Here is a 15,801-nt window from a genome sequence, read left to right as displayed (position 1 = left end):
CTTAGTTCTATTTTTTACTCTCCTTAGAATTAATGACTTGCTCAAATGCTTTAGGTCAATAATCGGTAGTGTAATTAACATATGCAAAGTGTGTAACTGAATTGCCATGTTGTTAAATGTCACTGTTTTCTGTCTGACCTTCTGAATTGTAAATTATTACTTCTGTCAAATTGTTCAGAATTTTATTGTTGTTGTTCATTTTCATTTTCAATTAAAGTTTCATTGTCATCGTATTCGCATGGTTGTTTTAATTATTATTTCCTTCTTCAGATATATTTTTGGAAATTTTAATATTAAAATTCTCATTCAAACAAATTATCATAATTTAATCTGAAATGACGTAACAACTGTTCTACTTTTTGAGTATGCAAACCTCTTGCCAGTATTGTAGATTCACTCGTGCCTCTTTTATGAGACATGGAACCATATCTATAGCTGACCTATTATATGTTTCTTTCTACAATACCGTTTAGTTCATGAACGTGTAGTCAGCATGCCAATAACTGTTTTTTTTTTTTATATTTAATTGATTTATGTATGTCTTTGAGAAAATATTCTTTTCCACTATCACAATTCAATTTTTTTACCATTTTACTAAATCGATTTTTAACTTCATTGACTTAGTCAATACAGCAATCAAAAGTATTAAATTTTCTTATGAAACAATAATTTCTTTGCACATTTGATGTTGTAACGTTGCTTAACTAAAATTACTAAGAACCTTTTTCTCCGCTCATTTCTTAGAAATTTTTCATGTTGTTTTGAAAGTATTGGGAGCAAGGACCCACGTGCGTCTAAAAAGAAGAGAATCACCAGCAAATTACTTGTACCTGCAACACAATGATGATTCATATGCATGCATGCTGGCCTACGCTGACCGGAAATGAAAAATAAAAAAAATATTTTTTGATACATAAAAATTAAATAATTGTATATGCAAAAGTTTAACTGGGAACAGTTCAACTGGAGTGTAATATTAAATGCGAATATAACTTTAGATTATGATTAAACGATATCATTCTATATATTAGAATAACTTAGAGTTAATACATATAGGTAAGCGGAGATAATAGTAAATGCCAGAACTGTCACGTACAGTTAGAAAAAACTCGTACACACTACAGTGTTAGCAAGCAAGAATATTACACACTAACTACATTAAACTTAGTAAAGCAACCTTATGAACTATCAAAGAATTATATTCTACATTTGTACAAAATACTACATCTGTACAAAAAACCTAACAAAATGCAACGATAAGGGGATGTGGGTATTTAATGATCGTTTGTAAGCAGGATACACTGGACGAGTCTAAATTTTGTATGTGCATATTTCCTGATAATGAGTATCAGTATGTATATTTACCCAATTATGTACACAGTATCTAAACTTACATGGCCTAAAGTAAAAAAATAAGATTTTGAATTTACGTGAGAGGACGTTTCACTAAGTGCACGTGAGGACAAAAAAGAATATTGTTTTCAACATTTCAACATAGCACATACCTTTCTAGAAATAGCTCATATGAAGCAATAAATAACAAATGTATTCAATATATATCTGTGAAGATGAAGAATATCAGCGTAAGCTAATTCATAACATGGACGGCAGATTTGTGCTTATCATTGTACCCTTCATAGAAAAAAAAGAAACAGTATTTTTATTTATAATACAACATTTTGAAGTAGATGGAGGTACAAAATTACCATGGTTATCAAACGTAGTACAATGAATTTTACGATTCTAAGTAAGAATAATTCATATCGAAAAAGATCATGTAGAAATAAAGGATGATTAAATAATGTGAATTCACGGTAAATAACCGGCAAGCATGTCAAGAGCAGTGCCCAATCAACTTTTTATTTATTGTAATACATGTTAACCATGTATTGTTGGGGATACGTTTGCATCTTTATTACAAATAGTTAACTTGGATGCTAAATAAGTTTATTTTCGTAGTACAAACATCAAGAAGTATACGCTTGTTGCATACGTATCCCTTCTTTATAATAGATTTTATATAATCGACATAGATATAAAAGATCAATTTGGTAAACCAATAGCGTTTGAGTTAAGGATACTGACAGTAGTGTTACATTTTAGGAAAATGTTTTTTTTCAAATTCTTGTACAAAATAAGTTTTTACGATGTGTGTCATTCTCAGTACGATGGTGGAGATAGAGGTGTCAATCATGTGTTTGCTAGTTCGCATGGACAGAGAGGCCATGGCTTAGGCTCTTTTTTTACGGGGCTTTTTCTCACAGCTATGCCATTTATAATAAAAGTTGCATGTGCTATTATAAATAAGGTTTCCAAGCTGGTATAAATATAATTGATGACATTGGTCAACGTGATTTGCCATTTGAAAATGCATTGACAAAACGTGCATGATAGAAAGTTGTTGTTAAAAAGAATTAGAGCCAAGAAAGAAAAAAGAAGAATAGTAAAAAAGTTAGGAGTGCTGACCGTAAAAAGAATAAAAAGTTGCGGAAAAAAAAATCAAAAGTGACCGATATTTTAAGTTAAATTTTGATAATGCCTTTTTGACAAGCTCACACTGATCCATGTCTCAAGAGTAAGTAGGATTTATTTCATCTTTTTCTTACTCAGACAACGTTAGAGGTAAGTGGATGGATTTATTATAAACCTGTTCCGTCACTAACTAATAAAAGTCTAATAGAGTTTGTCAGAAACTCTTAAAATAAGTATTACTTAGACCTCGTACACACAATGCTGAGAGGTAATGTGAAGCTTATACCTTACGACAAGAATACAGATGTGTTGGTGACTCTAGTAAACAATTTATTACAATCTATATTTAATTAAGTTGACGAATATTTCAACCAAAAACTAGTGACACCCCCCCCCCTAATAATGTGTACCCGTACAGAGCATACATTAAAATATTAAATTACGGATCTGCAGCAAAAACTTTTCATTTGTCTACGAGTCTTTGGAAAACCGATGCAGCTGGTGAGATGGATGAACTACCTGGATCAGAGAAAAATGTATTTCTCGCAAAATGTCAAGAGTATATAAAAGATGGTAGGATGGTGGACTTAATGGATCATTTTCATCGCGACGAGTTTAATCAAGACAAACTTTTACTAAACAGTGTCGAAGTTTGCTTACGTCTTGTTCGTTTGATAGATGCATTTTTTTCATATATATGCATCTACAAGCAATTAAAGTTTTTGATGGGGACGGAAAACTTCACCCATTAACTTCCAAAATTATTTTATTAATTTTTTGTCATTGCATGTTGATGGGGTATGAATTCCGAACAAACCATTACAACTTACTTTTACAGAAATTGTATCTCTGTGCATTAAAGCTCATCATAGATTATTTTCTGGCTCCAGAACACATAACATGAACGAAGGAAACAGCATACACAGAAGAAACTACTTAAAAAGGTATTGTATTTTTGCTGTTGATCTTACACCAGATTTGTTCACGCTCTTTGTAGGTAATTGGAATTCAGTAAAAAAAGGTTCCGTTGGAATAGAAGTACGATTTGAGACTTCTTCGACAGAAATGATTAATTGCGTTATTCACTCAGAGTTTGACAACGTGTTATTAATAGACTTAAATCGTCAGGTAGTTGTGGATTTAAATGCCTCAAAAGAATTTTTTGGTCTCTTTTTTGATTACATTTCTTATACCACTACTACCACCATAGCCCCTATTTCTTCTTATCTCATATTTACTAAAACTTTTTAAGTGCTGTTACAAACCTTTTTTTATTCATTCCGTAGTCTCCAGTCTTTCGTTGAACGATCAGCATGCTGCGTACCATTTAAGATAGTAGACGCGGCTGTTCAAAATAAACCATGAAAAAAGTTCATTTCATCGTCAACTTTAAAGGACTTTATGATAAAAATGATGATTTTTTACCAAAAGGAATCAAAGTGGTGGGTGTTAACTGTAAGTATGGTTCACATTGGATTATCAAACCACTCTATAACACTATGGAATTGAAAAAAGAACTAAAAAAATTGACGTCAGGGCTTTTAGCAACAATTAGTTATTGAAAGTGTTATTTTCATGGACTTGAGTCGTTTGATGGTAAAGCTAATATCAAGGATTCATATAGTGCTCTACTTGACATAGCAAGAGTGCTCTTCACATTTCCACTCGAGGTTATCAAAAGCAAATATGACTCGAGAAAGTTTTGGGGCTTCAAATAATAAATCTCGAAGAGTATTTTTTTTCATCTTTTAACAATTTTTTTCACGATAATGATTGCTTTTGCTGTTATCATGGTCACGAGAAGGAAGCTTTCAGCTGTGCTGTGGGTCGTGTTTATAAGTTTCGAACCTGGATCAACAAGACAGTGCATTCTACAGAAGTTTTTCCTTCTTATGCAACATGAGATAGTGCCTTATATTTAAAAAAAAAAGAAAAAAAAAATCTAAGAAGCTGATAATAAGACCTGCACGTTTAAACCAGTCATCGTCAGTCTCTGCTGCTACTACACAAGAAATTGGAGACGTCATGAAAAGCATTAACTTTTGGTAATCTAGAGAAAGTCGGGAAGCTACTGCATCTGTGTATGCCAAAATAAGAGAAGATAAACTCACTACAAGTACACCAAGCGCTCAGGCATATTTCAACATCTATAGTCAGGGTATTTTCAGCAGACAAACTGTGGTTTATTTGGATAAAACCGTGTGCCCTTGGAGCTTATAAAGATGAAAGCACAAAACCCAGCACGCATTAAGTTGCCTTCTATGTCAATATCAGCGGTCACAGTGTCTTGTTTGACAGTTATGCGTTGTCCGCTCTCTTACACCATGTTAATTAACTAAGAAGAAACTGTATTAGGTACGATTAGAACGTACAGCAATTGCAGAGTATTGACTCTTGAGTACGTGGTAATTTCTGTATCGATTTTTGCTTTTTATGTCGCATAATTGTACTTTGGGAATTTTTTGTTCAAATAAGTGTAACTTTCTATAACAAAGTTTCTAGACTGCAAGGCTCTCAAATTATCCTGGACTATGCTGGATAGGGTTTGAAAGTCTATCTTATAAGGTCAACAGAGGATTAGAAAATTTTATTAATTAAATGCAAATATTAGTTAAAGTAATCTATTATGTATTGTTTATTTAAATATTTAATGCAGCGTTCCATGGATAAGACTGAGATGTGACCGTTACGCATCTTAACAAAGTACTTTTACGCGTAATCGGAATTGGTAAATAAACAAAACAGCCTGAATTGCTACCGTAAATAAAGAGCATTTAAAGCAAACTAAAGATCACTTATTTGATTCATTAGTAATCTAACAGTATTCTTCATCCAAAAACTAAGGTCCTAATTGTTACGGAAAACGCGCAGCGCTCTTTCTCTATTCACTTAACATTAACGATCGACCAAAACAAAGCTATAATACAAAAAATTAAAAGATATAACATAACGTTATTCAAAAAACTAAGGAAAGTATTAAAGAGGACGTAATTTCGACCTTTCCACCATATGGGGACGACACACAAAAATAATATCGAGTGGTAAATGATTGGATTATATCCTAGTCAATCTCCCGAATCCGATGGTTTCTTAGACCCGAAGTAGCGAACAAGTGATGAATCGGAATCGAAACCAATAAAAATGAGTACACCCCACTTGTCCAAATAGAACAAAAACTTGAAAAACGTTACTAAATAACTACACAGCATGGGTAATGGTTGGCAATACACTTAACACACAGGACTCACAGGCTTAAAACCACAGAAACGTGACTAACTATAATCCAGGATAAATCATGCATAAGAAAATCAAAACATCTCTCTATGCAAGCCAGCTGGATCTAGGGACACTGCTCAGTCAAATGAATTAAGCAGCCGGTGATTTACACCCACTCACCTTAATGACACCCTAAAGCGTCAAGATCTTCTTTGCGAAGAGAAGAATCGATAATCACGATTCTTATGAATTTGACGATCAAGCACTTGGCCCCTGTGGACCTTCGCAGAGAACTTTTTGATCGTCCCACTGGAGTCAAAACTAAACTTTTCATTTCACTTTCTTGCCCAGCAGGGCTAAGATTTCCCACCAGATTAGTGTTTATTGGGCTGCCATACCGTCAAGCCTTTTGCGCGTAATGATATTCGCGTCGCGTCTGCGCATCAAACCTCAAAATTCCAAGAAGAGGTGATGCTATTTACCAAATATAACACATACCTCTTACGAGGGCACTAAACATATATATGGTAACTAGAACTACCCCACAAGATGTTAGAAACTAGAAAATAGGCGCGTTATACATTTAACATGTAATAAAAATTGTAAGTCTAGAAATATTTTACTCTGAATAATTTAAAACATCCCTGCATTAAAATTCATCACAAAAAACAATAAACATCTTGCGTTATACTTATCACTTATGTTGTATGAAACTATAACCTCTTAGATTACCAACACTGTTTGTCAGTGACAACTTGAGCTATATGTGTCAATACTATATCATTTTGCATTTTATACAATAATTAATTATCTTGAGTTCTTACATTGCATTCGTATCACTTTATATGTTGCTATGAATGAATTTTGTCAATCCCATTCCAGACAAATTTATTATTTTTACCTCTCTAAATCCTATCCTTACCTGAGGATTTCAGCTGATTTTAAAAACCGTGCCACTTTTCGGAGGCCCCAAAAATCCACAACTAGAAGCTCCTCTCCTTCCCCTCCTTAGCCGGTCTCCCTTCATTCAATAGCACGACCAAATACTCACCCCCGGCCCTGACTACTAATCCCAGGAGGTGACATCAGAGGTGTCTGGAAATGACTCACCCTTACTACTGACCCCAACACCTTAGTACACACGTTCATGTTTACAGATCACTTGATTTTTGAATTTATTTTATCAGAAAACTACAATAAGACGTAAGCCCTTAAAAAAACTACTACATACTTGTATGTTTGTTAGTAAACATTTTCTGTTTATTCTATTCATGTTCATAATATAGTTAATATAAATGTATGTCGTTTTTCATTGTCCACTGATCCCAAAAATACTAAAATTCACTTTTAAATACGTATTTTCATGAATATTTTTTTCAAAAAGATTAACTGTATGCATACAAATTTTTTAGGAGTAATTTATGTATTTGACGAAAAGTAAGATCAAAATAAATTTTTCCTCCTTCTAACCGTAAAGTAGTACCTTACCCTTTTAATTTTACATTCTCAGGAAAAAAAAATAGCCTCGCTTTCGACTCGTGCCGTAAAACTCTTGGTTTGTTAATTAAAGCCTTTGTAAACTTGTGCGTAATATACTATACTAGAGGCCCCCCGTCTCGGCTTCGCCCGAAACTTACTTAATGGAACACCGTATTGTGTTGACATGTTATGTGAAATGTTTTCAGTTAAAATTTTACATTTACTACTGACACTTCTGTTCACGAGGGAAGGGGTTTTATGCTGCTCCCAATCCAGTTCAGTCGTGTAGAGGTGGAAGTGGTTTATGGCGGAAAATAAATGTAACGCAAATGTGCAATAAAAATATATACAATATATTTACAGTGCTTAAGTTATGAAAATGTGCTCAAGTGAAGGCAAGCGGAGAGAAGCTTTCTCTGCCGCCGTGGCGCGCTAACTAACATACTATGCTCGCAGAGCAATATTTATAGAGACAAAAGTTAAAGTAGAAATTCTAGTACATTGATAAATAAAGGTACAAGAGTAAAGGTAAAACGGTCTCTTGGGCATTGCAAATGTACGCGATGATAAAGGCGTATGATCGGAAAATTACTTCAACTTTAATATAAGAATAACGAACGTGACGCAATTTGAATTTAGAAAAGGTTTGTCGGCAAATATTCAGCTACAAAACTGAACAACTTCTCAGAACAAAAATCTTTTTATTAAAAATATATTGGTTCACAATCCATAAAGTTTATTTGGTCAAATAATAAGCTGTAAAAATTAAAAAAAATAAAATTATGCTGAATAGTACCGTGCATTCCTTATGCCATAAAATAATCGTTGGCCATGAAGAGCGGTTAATTTACAGTTTCTCCTGTATAATTTATGAAAAGAGCTATTTTTAAGGGCTGTTAAGATTTTAAACTCCCAAAAAATATATATTAAGAAAAATTTTGTTTCTCTTATTTCACAACTGTATGGCCAGAGCAACAAAGTCCTGAAGCTCAATCTCTACATTTTTATTGCTACAAAAAAAAACAAACATATTTTCTACTTATTAAAAAATTTGAATTTAGATCCTTAAAGATTTAAGAGATTGTTGAGAGGGTAAATTGAAAAGCTGATCCCTCACGTAACAAATTCATTATTTGTCAATTTTGACGCTGCTGTTCCAATCTTAATAAAATTTCTGTGTCAGTTTCTTGATGCCTAAAATTGTTTTTATTAGATACATTTAAAGTTTTTTTTCCAATATATCCTCTTGTGACTATTGGCATGTTTCCGACTTTTGTGACCCCTAAAGGCTGTTTTTTGAAAACTTTGTTAAGTTCTAATATATTTGTTGGCAAGGTAGTTCAACGTCCAATGGCCCTAAAAAAGACGGGTAAGCTTCTTAAGTATACTCTTTCTTGACTGAAGTTAACAGCAATTGTGACTGGCTGGATACCTCTGGGTAATCTTCTCTGGCCTGCTGTTGAAGCCCCAGACTGATCGGAAAAAAAATTACAAAGTCCGAAGCTTTGGGAGTAGTTGTAGTGCTCTTTCCCAATTTCTTCTGATATAACGTTGAAGACATTGGTATCTGAAGCACCTTTTCTTTGCAGACTCAGTTGTTTTGATAATCTAAGGTGGAGAGATTTAAAGAGATTGGTTCGTGATAATTGCCCGTTGGAGAATGTTCCGTTGGTTCAAGTTTTTTTTTCCCTTCATAGCTGTTAGGTTCGCCCAGGCAAACCTTGAAAAGCATCGGTGATTCCCAGTTGAATGCTTAAAGTCGAGAGGGTTATATAGGGTCATCGGTCACCAGGGTTCCCAGCCTTGTAACGAACAACTTCGCTCGTGACGTCTGCCAGTGAATGACTGACTTGGTGTAGTAGTGGCCGGCTTGACATTGTGTTTTAGTTGACGAATCGTCTCCAGAAATCTTAGTAAAAATGTATTTGTTGGCAAGGTTTTTGAAATTAGGTAGCCCTTGAAAGGACTTATAAAATTCATGGTAAAGTAGAGAACGTAAATGCTTATATTGGCCCTGAAAAAGGCCAGTGGTAAAATTTCCAGTTATTCCTTATTATTATTCTTGATGATGGAGAGCCAGCTGCAGTTAGCTTGACTCTCACCCTCGGAATCTCTGTGGACAGATACTGTACATGAGGGAGGTACACCACTGATAAAAAAATATTGCGCCTTCGGGCCGATCTCCAGATCACCAACCACTCATCGTTAGTCGGGAAAATATGGGTATGTCGTTGGGGACACGACCACTGAGAAGGAAGCAGTTATGGCTGCCCATGCTTCTCAGAACTATTTTCCCTGGCTAAAATTTGTAGCCAAAAATTCTCTGACGGCACCGAGCCAGATTGTGGTATGGCCACATAACTCTAAAGTGTTGGAGCAGGATATGCTCTGGCTAGACACGTCTCCTGGTATTCTGCCAAAGACGTCATCGGTTAAAATAAATTTTTCATTGGTGGCACTCATCAATCCTGGAAGATTGGGGTGAAAGTCGACCCAGATCACTTGGCCATTGATGAAGAGCGTCATCGGTAACCAGGATACCCAGCTGCAACTATCATCTTCATTCTCGATGCAGTTCGATGAACTGCCAGTAGACGATTGAAAAACTTTCCGTGACGTTTCGGCGTATTATAACCACACTTATTCAATTATGTTGCAGGTAGGTTTGATTTTATGTTGACGCCACCTAGCAGATCCTACTGAACTAAGGTGAAAAGCTGGCGTATTTTTGCAGAACTTTGAGCTTATTTATTGCTATTGTTATTAAATTTTTTAAGATAAAACCCATACTGAAACCATCTAGGAAGTGTCAAAAATCGGTGTGCAAAATCTCAGCAAAATTGGTTCAGTAGTTTTCGTGGATAGTAATTACAACTGTTTTAGCGACTTTGCTTTATACATCAGTAAGATATCAATTCTGTTTTACTTTATTTGTAAGTGTAAAGTTTTTTGTGTGCTAAGCTTTTATTGGTCCTATTGGTGGTAAACTATGAAAGACTTTTAAGCGTCTATTTGTCTTTAGATGACATAATACTAATACGTACAATAATTTAAATAATACTCTGCTATAAAGTTAAACAAATCCTATCGTGGTGGCTTATTGTTATGATTTAACTTACAGAACTATTCAAGTTGATTAACATCTACTGTGCTGTTAAATTTATTTGTATTTATGAGAAAGTTTTGTAATTTACCGTATTAAACGTAGAATATAACTAGAAGGAAAAATTTCTCAAGTTTTAAAGGTAACATATTTAAAACATGTATAAAAGTTTTAAGCAGCTTGTTCATTTACAACGGCTCGCTAATTTCCATTAGAATTTTAATAATTAGAAGAGAGTTCTTTATTCAGAGTATATTTTTGAATGTAGGAGAAGAATGTGGTCAAAGAATGAGGTAAAAAATACATGCAAAAAGTCTCTTATGATTGCACGTATTTTGAGCAAGAACTGTCGTGTGTTGCAGTAATACTTTGGTAACAAGGCAATGAAAATATTATGATAATATGTAACAAGGCAAAATGGCCTCCATGTTCTAAAATGCTCTCGCTGACGCAACGTGTATAAAAAAAAGCAGAATGTCAAAGCTTCTCCAAATTCGTTTGTTTCCGGAAGCTGTATATACGCTGAGAGGAGGAGAAGAGGACGCCAATGGACAACCAGCTGAGATGCAGAGATACAGCAGTGCCAGTGGAAAAGAAAAAGGAAAATGCGAACAAGCTACCCAGACACAGCAGCTGCCAAGTCTGTTGAGAGTGACTGCGAGAAGAGATACGTAGCAGCAGCAGTGGCGGCGGCCATTGCTCGAGCGAGAGATCGTGAGTCAGTCTGGAGTAGAGCCTCGAGCTGTATGCTTGAGTGCAAGCAGCGAGAGCTTCAGCGGTTTTGCGGGTTTGTGGCGAGAGTTGAGAGAGAGAGAGAGAGAGAGAGAGAGAGAGAGAGAGAAAGAGTTTGGGTTGACGAGACGAGGTATACAGGAGACTGCGAAGTACATGCTTAGGAGTGCTGCCATTGTTCAACCCTTTTTGTCGTGTGTAAGGGTAGATAGTAGAGTTAAGAGAGAGAGAGAGAGGCATCGTCGAGCAAAGAGAGAGAGAGAGAGAGTATAGCAGTGTGTGAGATTGGGAACGGAGTGTGAGTGTGTACATAGTAGTGTGGGTCTAGGACGAGCAGAAGCCCCTCCTGGTCCAGGACGAGCTGAACGTATGCTCGCGGCTCGCGTAGTGCAAGGCGGAGTCGCTGCAGGGGGCCTATCGAAGCAACGAACGCGCACGTGAGTGAGCTAGTGAGCGCGCGTGATCGAGCCCGTGGGAGGAAGCAAGCGCACAGTTGCGTTGAGTACCACAGGCCAAAATCCCCCACTGACGGAACGTACACTGCGTGAAAATTCAAAAAGGCAAAAAATATTAATGTTTATCCCAAGCTATCAAACCTCAACTCCTAAATCACATAATCCAATGGAGTATCATCTAACCTCATAAAGGACAGCCATATAATCAATCGGTTATTATTGTTAAATCAGTAATCAAGTTAATAAATAATTATTGTGACTAACAACTTATATTATAGTCCTTTTTTGTGGTTCTCCTAGTTGAAAATTGTAATTAACAGTGTAAGCCACGGTTGAAAATTATTTGACAACGCCTACTCAACAACATAATGCAAAAATAATTTTGCGAGCATACCTGCACAATGATCTATTTTAAAAATTCTTAGTCATCCTAACCTAAAATACTAGATTATAATGACCCAGGGTACAGAAAGTTTATAACTTGTTAGTTATTTATTTGCAAATAATTTGTTGGAAAAACTAATTTACATAACGACTGATTCTATAGTATTTTTAGTTTGTATTGCGTAGCAATTATCACTGACAACTTGGAGTTGAAAATTTTTGTTAAAAATATTGTTGAATTAATATAGAACTGGTGGAAAAAAAGGAGAAAATCATGACACTGATAATGAAAATTAAGCTTCTCCTTTCTTGACAACAATAAAAAAAGTGTTAAGAAGTAATAAAAATTTGTTTATGAATAAAAGGAGAAAACAGAGTGAAGATGATTGTTAAATAATATTGGATAATTGTGATAAGGCAAGTGCTTTATTGTTGATGACTCAAAAACTCAAAAACTTGTCAACTATAAACAAGTATTTTGCAGACAGCTTGTGTTGCTACAGACAGTAAGTCATTGCTTCTGTCTGCTACGTAAGTAGACAGAAAATAACTGTTTTCTGGCCAAGCACTAACACATAGAGAAACTTATTTTAATTCACAATTAATTACAAGTCTTAAAAATTTAAGTTATTATTTTCATAATAAGCTGTCCATTGAAACCAATTAAAACATAAAATAAGTACGTATTTTAAATACTTTTTAACAGTCATTTAAATCCACTGCTGTAATAGTACTTTCTTTGAGAATTTTTCAAAACATGTAATACGTTGCTTAATTTAACTTAACAAAGAAAGAAAAATTTTGAACTGTCTTCGTACATACTAGTAGATACTAGTATATAAACGTTTTATTAACAACGGTATTTATGTTATCTGCGATATCCTGACGAATGTTTGTTAAAAGTATACTAGTAGTATATCGAAACAGTTCCGTAGTAGATCAATTATTATAGATATTAAAATTAAGTCTAAAATCATAAGCATCTTAAACCAAGCAACCCTGCCGTTTTATTATTAATAACATAAGCACCCTTAACCAGGTGACCCAGGGCAATTACTGATTTCTTTATATTGTTAATAAAAATAAGTAATTAATGACATGAGCGCTTATAACTATGTTACACGGGGCACTTATAGTAGCCACTTTGTTAATTAAACGAACATTGAATAATAACACAAGACAATATTTTTGAATGTATGAGCATATTTCATTGTACTCGTTTTTCATTAAGGAAATGTTTTAATTTGTTTTGTAGAAATATTCCTCCTGAACATGAAAACGACGATCAGTTAATAAATGGTGTGCCTGACCACGATGAAGAAGCAATAATAAATGATAATTATATCGCAGGTATAAGGATTCGTCAGAATTTTGCTTAATTATATTTTTAGTAACATAATATGATTAGAATAGTACGTAATTTTTTATTATTAACTATATTATAAATTTTTTGTAGCAAACGAAAAAAAACCTGAATTCCTTATTAGAAAATTAATTTTTATTATCAGTGTCATGGTTTCTTCCTTTTCTTTTACCGTTTAGTTTCTTCTAGAATAACTCTTGATAAAATAGTTGCAGCAAACAAAAAAAAAAAAAAAAATTCAATAATACTTTTAACAAAAATTTTCAACTCAAAGTTGTCAGTGATAATTGCTACGCAATACAAACTAAAAATACTATAGAATCAGTCGTTATGTGAATAAGTTTTTCCAACAAATTATTTGCAAATAAATAACTAACAAGTTATTAACTTTCTGTACCCTGGGTCATTATAATATAGTATATTAGGTTAGGATGACTAAGAATTTTTAAAATACATCATTGTGCAGGTATGCTCGCAAAATTATTTTTGCATTATGTTATTGAGTAGGCGTTGTCAAATAATTTTTAACCGTGGCTAACACTATTAATTACAATTTTCAACTAGGAGAACCACAAAAAAGGACTATAATATAAGTTGTTAGTCACAATAACTATTTATTAACTTGATTACTGATTCAACAATAATAACCAATTGATTATATGGCTGCCCTTTATGAGGTTAGATGATACTCCATTGGATTATGGGATGTAAGAGTTGAGGTTTGATAGCTTGGGATAAACATTAATATTTTTTGCCTTTTTGAATTTTCGCGCAGTGTAGATTCCGTCAGTGGGGGATTTTGGCCAGTGGTACTTAACGCAACTATGCGCTTGCTTCCTTCCACGGGCTCGATCGTGCGCGCTCACTCGCTCACTAACGCGCGCGTTCGTTGCTTCGATAGGCCCCCAGTGCTGTTCAGAGGACGAGGTGAATCGTTGTGTCGTGTATTGTGAAAAGAGGTACTGCGTATTAGTGTTAAGTATTTTAAATAAAAGAAATAGTGAAAGATATTTGTTTGTACGTTAATCATTAGTTCTCTCCATAGAACGGGAGAACTCCCGCGCCAATCCCCGTTTTTCAGGAGCAGAAACCCAAGAGGTGAGAGGGAAAAAGGTGACGAACATGATCGAGATATGCTAACGCTGCGTCGGTATTGCTACATTCGCCAACTCCCCGTTCTGTATGCATAGGTTAGTTCTTGTAAAAACACAAAAAGTGGTGTTTTAAAGCATCATAAGATATATTTCGAAGTGTTTACAGACCCTTAACATGCTATTATGATATAGTTATAAATTTCTTATTATATTATTTATTATTATAATTAATAACTTAAATAATTCTCCCTTAAACCCAAGTTTTTTTACACTATGGAATCAATTTAAATTTAAGATATTTTAGTATAGTATAATATTCTGTAATAAACAAATAGTCTTATCGATTTTAAAAATTTTTTAATTTGTTTTTTAGGTTACCTTGTAGCTCACACTTCAATACATTTTTTGCTTACGTCAAACTTTTTTACAGCAAATAGTCCCAAATCTTTTTGGATAGCAAATTGAAATTTATGTTTGGTTTCTTTTTGCTCAATTTTGAATTATCTTGTGTCATTTAACACATCCTAATCTTCTGTTGCAAAATTATCAAAGAAAACACTTGTTTTATTTATGATTACAGTAGTCTTTTGACATTAATACGTTTATTATAGTTAGTCGGGGAAAGGTTCTGAGAGGTAAGAGGATCACATCATAATGCAGCAACGCTAGCAATTATTTTTCTCGTATGGATTTACTGACATACATGATTTCATGCATGCTCCACCCCTTTTTCCGTATGTTATTAAGAAAAATAGAGATACAGACATTTCTGCAAATAGCCATCTTCCCAGTTAGACATTGTACCATTTTAAATAAATATTTCTTCACAATTGTTAGAATGTATCAATTTAATTTATTTAAACACTTGTAACCTATCCCGATTTGATATTGCAAGCGAACTGTCCGATATACATATGATTTTGAAAGAACGTGTATACTATAATAAAAAACGTATAATACTATAATAATTTTATTGCTACAAATACAATGCAATTCAACTACCTTTCTGTTTTATCAACAGTGAACATACACTTGTGAGTCGTAAGGGGAATTTTTGTTGGACGACCGATGATTTTTACTGGGCGTAACGGTAAAAATTATTAAGCTTAGGTAAAAAGTCCGGAGTAACGACCTAGTCCCACGTTTACCATTCTGCACGGTAATTTTTACGGAAATTTACCATAAAGTTTATCGAAAATTTCTCTCACTGTATAGATTCTCTTATCTCTTCCAACTTGATTCTGTGTAAATTTCTTCTGGATGACTTCAGGCTCTTTCTGAGTGTGAAAGAGATAATGACGGCAACCTTTGAGTCCCAGGTAGTGTTGGTCGGTAGATTCGTTTAATCATAAACTTAAGAAAATTTTATAGGAAATTTAACTCATGAGAATTCGGTAGCTGCTCTGACTTCAAAATACAGTTAGGTATCATAAGGTAATTGGAGACCCCGTATAAAGAGTACCTTAATGGAGTATCCCCTTCATTGACTAGATTAATTCACTG

General features: G+C 34.2%; 1 protein-coding gene across 2 annotated transcripts in view; it reads right to left on the bottom strand.

Moving 5' to 3' along the window:
• Tdg (Thymine DNA glycosylase) overlaps window positions 1-15,801 on the bottom strand; it is an 889,072-nt gene that overhangs the window by 386,447 nt on the left and 486,824 nt on the right. The gene's annotated exons all lie outside the window — the stretch shown is intronic.

This window comes from Copidosoma floridanum, unplaced genomic scaffold, assembly GCF_036245765.1.
Source record: "Copidosoma floridanum isolate Cflo_tuat_1 unplaced genomic scaffold, Cflo_Japanese_pri ptg000004l, whole genome shotgun sequence".
Taxonomy (NCBI): domain Eukaryota; kingdom Metazoa; phylum Arthropoda; class Insecta; order Hymenoptera; family Encyrtidae; genus Copidosoma; species Copidosoma floridanum.
Note: the sequence above shows the minus strand (reverse complement) of the source record. Positions and strands in the feature narration are given on the sequence as shown.